The following is a 6173-nucleotide window of genomic DNA, read 5'->3' as shown; positions in this document are numbered from 1 at the left end:
AATCCCAGCACTTTGGGAACCTAAGGTGGGTGAATCACCTGAGGTCAGCAGTTCAGGATCAGCCTGGCCAACATGGTGAAACTCCATCTCTACCAAAAATACAAAAATTAGCCAGGCAAGATGGCAGGCACCTGTAATCCCAGCTACTCAGGTGGCTGAGGCAGGAGAATCACTTGAACCCAGGAGGCGGAGATTGCAGTGAACTGAAATTATACCACTGCACTCCAGCCTGGATGACAGAGCAAGACTTGGTCTCAAAACAAAACAAAAAGATAAGTGACAAATTAGGGGAAGATATTTGCAATATACTCAACAGATGGAGGAATACTATCAAACATATATAAAGAATTCCTATAATGAACACCACAAAGAATACAGAGTAAGATTTCATGAAGGAGGAAATCTTCTTCATGTGGCAAGTGGCACATGAGATGGCAAGGAGATGATCATCTATTGGGGATCAGGAAGATGCAAATTAAAACACCAGGTAGATGCCATTTGATTGTCAAAAGCTACAAAATCCACCAATACCAAGTGTTTCCCAAGATATATTCATGAGAAACTCACAAATGGCTGGGGGAGGGTGAATAGTGCTGACACTTGGGAAAAACCTCTGGAGTTTCCAAGTGTCTCTGAGGCTACAACCCACATGCTCCAGAAATCCCCAAAGAGAAATACACACCTTCCTGCTCCTGGCCAGAGTGCAGGAGGTAGGCACTACCCTCTCAGACCTGGAGGACCTGCAGGAGGACAGGGGAGTTTTTACTTGGGGTTGGAGAGGGGACTGTGTAAGTTTCCTGGGGCTAATGTAACAAATTTGTACAACCTGGGCGGCTCCAGACAACAGAAATTTATTCTCTCCCAATTTTGGAGAGAAGTCTGAAATTAAGATAATTGCCGGCCGGGCGCGGTGGCTCAAGCCTGTAATCCCAGCACTTTGGGAGGCCGAGACGGGCGGATCACGAGGTCAGGAGATCGAGACCATCCTGGCTAATACGGTGAAACCCCGTCTCTACTAAAAAAATACAAAAAACTAGCTGGGCGAGGTGGCGGGCGCCTGTAGTCCCAGCTACTCTGGAGGCTGAGGCAGGAGAATGGCCTGAACCCGGGAGGCGGAGCTTGCAGTGAGCTGAGATCTGGCCACTGCACTCCAGCCTGGGCGGCAGAGCGACACTCCGTCTCAAAAAAAAAAAAAAAAAAAAAAAAAAAAAAAAGATAATTGCCAAGGTTGATTCTTTCCAGTGGTTTGAGGTGTTTAAATGAGCTAATATCTGGTACACGCTAAACACTTAGTATATGCTTGCTGGGAGAAAAATAAAATGCAGGAATACAGCAAAGCATAAAATAAACATCGGTTGTTGACTGGATATGTGATTAAGACTAAGTGAAGGGCGGGGCACTGTGGCTGATGCCTATAATTCCAGTACTTTGGGAGGCCGAGGAGGGTGGTTTGGCTGAGGTCAGGGGTTCGAGACCAGCCTGGCCAACATGGCAAAATCCTGTCACTACCAAAAATACAAAAATTAGCTGGGCATAGTGGTGCATGCCTGTAATCCCAGCTACTCAGGAGGCTGAGGCAGGAGAGTCACTTGAACCTGGGAGGCGGAGGTTGCAGTGAGCCGAGATTGTGCCACTGCACTCCAGCCTGGGCGATGGAGTGAGACTCTGTCTCAAAAAAAAAAAAAAAAAAAAGTGTGGCCAGGCGCAGTGGCTGATGCCTGTAATCCTGGCACTTTGGGAGGCTGAGGCAGGCGGATCACTTGAGGCCAGGAGTTTGATACCAGCCTGGGCAACATGGTGAAACCCTGTCTCTACTAAAAATGCAAAAAATAGCCAAGCATGGTGGTGTGTGCCTATAGCCCTAGCTACTTTGGAGGCTGAGACTGCAGTGAGCTTGAACCTGGGAGGCCGAGGTTGCAGTGAGCTGAGATCACGCCACTGTTCTCCAGCCTGGGCGACAGAGTGAGACTCTCTCTCAAAAAAAAAAAAAAAAAAGACAAGACTAAGTGGAGATGAGGGTTCAGTGCACCCCCATCCCCTGGCCCTGCTGCCCACGAGCCAGACCCTGAGCTGACAGATTGCCCATTTCCTCTTATGGATTGATACGAGTCTCTTACCTCTGGGTTTGCTCAGCCCAGCAGCAGGCAGTCAGAGCCAGAAGCTGTTTGCAAACTGAAACCGGTCTGTGGCTTGGGCCACCTACTTGTGAAACCAGCTGTCGCTGTTTCCTCCCTGTGAGAAAGTCCCCCAGTAAAACTGCGCGGGGGAAGAGAGGGAGGGTGGAGAGGGAGGGTGGAGGAGGGCAGAGTAGCTTCCCGGGAGACCTTGGGGCGTGGCGACGCTGCTCTGGGCTTTGGTTTGCCCATCTGCAACCGGGCACCATGCGGAAAGGGGATTGCAGGCTCCTGGCTGGGGAGTTTGGATCTGGGGATGCTGGACAAGTGACTTCACCTCTCTGAGCCTCAGTTTCCTTATCTGTGAACTAGTGAGAAACACATGGCCACCAGAGCTGCTGCAAAGGGGCATGTCCCTCTCTTCATTCAGGCCTGGGCCCCAAATGTCATCTATTCCAGGAAGTCCTCCAGGACTGCCTGATCAGGCAACGCGCTCCCCCTGCTGCATCTGGTCATGTATTCTACTTTATTCATCGCACTTTTCAACACCTGATTCCACATTATAGATGCATTGCTTCAGGTGCATAATGTCCTCTGGGTCCCACCTTTGTCCCCAGACCATGAGTCCTACAAGGGCGAGATTGCTCTCAGTTTTCCCCAGCTGTGTCCCCAGACCACAGCCCAGGGCCTACAGCACAGCAGGCATCTGGTATTATCAGCGTATGATTATCTGTGAGCACACTCATTAAGCCCCAGCTGTGTAGAGGAGCCAGAGACACCACCATGAATGAGATACAAATTCTTTTTTTTGTTGTTGTTTTTAGATGGAGTCCCATTCTGTTGCCCAGGCTGGAGTGCAGTGGCACAATCTCGGCTCACTGCAACCTCCACCTCCCAGGCTGAAGTGATTCTCCTGCCTCAGCCTCCCAAGTAGCTGGGATTGGTAGCTGGGACTGCAGGCTCCCACCACCACGCAGTTAACTTTTGTACTTTCGGTAGAGATGAGGTTTCACCATGTTGGCCAGGCTGGTCTCGAGCTCCTGTGATTCGCCCACCTCAGCCTCCCAAAGTGCTGGGATTACAGGCATGAGCCACCGCGCCTGGCCAAGATACAAATTCTTAATGGCAGAGGAGGGAGAGAGTGTGATTGACGATGATGTTTGAACCGAGACCCAAAGGAAGTGGGGGAGACATATGGGCGTCTCTGGGAAGATGGTCCCCGGGAAAGCACAGCCTTTGGACAGGCCCTGAGGCAGGACCCTGTCTGACTCACCGGAGGAGCTTAGAGGAGGCTGAAGTGGCCTATGTCGATTAAGCAGGGTGGGGAGGGAAGAGGCAATGGTGCAGTGAGACCAAGCAGGGCTTTGAGGTCTGGGGGAGAACTTTGGCTTTTACTCTGAGGAAGGTAGGAGCCACGGAGGTTTCTAGAAGGACTAGTTGGACTCAGGATACCAGGTGGGGTATCTCTGGGGGATAAAGAGAGAAGCGAGGAGACCACAGAGGGGTGCCTGTGCTGGTTCTAAGACACAAGGAGAGTCTGGACCAGGGAGAAGGACCTTCATGAGAAGGAATCGGATGTGGGAGCAATTTTGATGGTGGATGAGTGGAAGAAGAAGATTCAGGGGCACCAGCGTGAGCCCATCTCAGAAGGGAGGAGACTGAGACTCTGGGGACAGAGGGATCTCAGTAAAGGAAAAACTGGAAGAAACCGCTGGGACGCTCAGAGGTGGCCAGGGTCCAGGAGGGAGCCCCCGCACCTCCCTGAGTCACAGGGGTTGCCAGCTTCCTCCTGATGCAACCTGACCTTCCATCTCTCTGTTTGTTTGTTTTTCCTCTTTTTTTTTTTTTTTTGAGACAAAATCTCACTCTGTCACCCAGGCTGAGGCGCAGTGGCACGATCCCGGCTCACTGCAACCTCCACCTCCCATGTTCAAGCAATTCTACTGCCTCAGCCTCCAGAGTAGCTAGGATTACAGATGCACACCAGCACGCCCGGTTAATTTTTGTATTTTTAGTTTCATGTTGGCCACGCTGATCTTGAACTCCTGACCTCAAGTGATCTGCCTGTCTTGGCCTCCCAAAGTGCTGGGATTACAGGCGTGAGCCACCGCACCCGGCCTGTCTTTGATTTTATCTCTATAATTCCCATCCCTGTCAGAGGGAAGAGGCTCTACCACCCACGGACGCCAGTAGGCCTGACTCAGCTTCCCACAGATCCGTTTACTAACCCCCAAACCCCAAGACATGGGTACCAATCCTGTTTTACAGATGGGGAAACTGAGGCTCATATAGGGGAAGTGGTTTTCCAGGTTGACTAGCGGCAGAGGCAGGATTAGAACCCCGAGCCTTGACTCTAGACCCTGCTCTTGAGATGGCACTCTGCTGGGGGTCATCAAACATTCCACCCCGAGATGCATTATTCAGTTCCCAGCTTCTGAGAACTTGGACTTGGGTGGGAGCCCCCTGCAACATGCTAAAAATCCAGGTTTAGGCATTTTTTTAATTAAAAAAAAAAAAAAACTTATTTATCGTCCAGGCACGGTGGCTCATGCCTGTAATCCCAGCACTTTGGGAGGCTGAGGTGGGCAGATCATTTGAGGTCAGGAGTTCAAGACCAGTCTAGACAACATGGCAAAACCTCGTCTCTACTAAAAATGCAAAAATTAGCCAGGTGTGGTGGCGCATGCCTGTAATCTCAGCTACTACAGAGGCTGAGGCAGGAGAAATCACTTGAACCCAGGAGGCAGAGGTTACAGTGAGCCAAGATCTTGCCACTGCACTCCTGCCTGGGCAACAGAGCAAGACTTCATCACAAACAAACGAACAAACAAAAGTTATTTATTTATTTTCTAGAAACAGGGTCTCACTATACCACTCAGACTGGAGTGCATTGGCATGATCATAGCTCATTGCAGTCTCAAGCTCCTGGACTCAAGCGATCCTCCCACCTCAGCCTCCCCAAGTAGCTGGGACTACAGGCATCTGCCACCATGCTCAGCTGTATTTTTTTCAATTTTTTGTAAAGAAAGGATCTCACTATGTTGCCCAGGCTAGTCTTGAACTCCTGGGCTCAAGCAATCCTACTGCCTTGGCCTCCGAAAGTTCTGGGATTACAGCCTTGAGCCACCAACCTTGGCCAGATTTAGATTTGTATGGCCTTACGTTTCTGAGTTTGTAAGATTATATACGATTCATTTGTTCATTCGTGTTCATTCATTCCTGGCCACCTCCGGGTGCCTGCCTTATTTGGGGCTGTGCTCGAGGCCCCAGCTTGGGAAGGTCCAGGCTGGATAGAGATATTCTGGTTCCCAAAGGGTCAAGGCTAGGCTGGAGGGAGGTACCCAGGGCTGGGGGTCCCCAGCGATCCAGGAGGTGGGGGGCTTCCTGAAGAAGGGAACCTCATGCCAAGGGCCCGGACCCCTTCCCCTTAATGCCCCCCACCTCCATGACGAAAGCCAGAGACGATGAGGGCAATGTGGGGCTTCCAGACCCCAAATCTGAGCCTGGTGCCTGGCGTGGAACCCCAGAGCCTGCCACCGTGTCTCTAGTGATCCCTGAAAAGTTCCAGCATATTTTGCAAGTACTCAACACCAACATCAATGGATGGCAGAAAATAGCCTTTGCTATCACTGCCATTGAGGGTGTGGATGGAAGATACGCTCATGTGGTGTTGACCAAAGCAGACATTGACCTCACCAAGAGGGCGGGAGACTCACGGAGGATGACGTGGAATGGGTGATCACCACTATGCAGAATCCACAGCAGTACAAGATCCCAGACTGGCTCTTGAACAGACAGAAGGATGTAAAGGATGGAAAATACAGCCAGGTCCTAGCCAATGCTCTGGACAAAGCTCCGTGAAGACCTGGAGCAACTGAAGAAAATTCGGGCCCATAGAGGGCTGTGCCACTTTTGGGGCCTTCGTGTCTGAGGCCAGCACGCCAAGACCACTGGCTGCCGTGGCCACACCCATACCGTGGGTGTGTCTAAGAAGAAATAAGTCTGTAGGCCTTGTCAGTTAATAGTTTATGGCCGGGCGTGGTGGCTCACACCTGTAAT

The 6173-nt window shown here is 51.0% G+C and overlaps 1 pseudogene; it reads left to right on the top strand.

Annotated features, from left to right (window-relative positions):
- Positions 1-5225: 5225 nt before the first annotated feature.
- Positions 5226-6173, top strand: LOC117074815 (annotated as a pseudogene).

Source organism: Trachypithecus francoisi, unplaced genomic scaffold (assembly GCF_009764315.1).
Source record: "Trachypithecus francoisi isolate TF-2019V2 unplaced genomic scaffold, Tfra_2.0 Lachesis_group5, whole genome shotgun sequence".
Classification (NCBI taxonomy): Eukaryota; Metazoa; Chordata; class Mammalia; order Primates; family Cercopithecidae; genus Trachypithecus; species Trachypithecus francoisi.
Note: the sequence above shows the minus strand (reverse complement) of the source record. Positions and strands in the feature narration are given on the sequence as shown.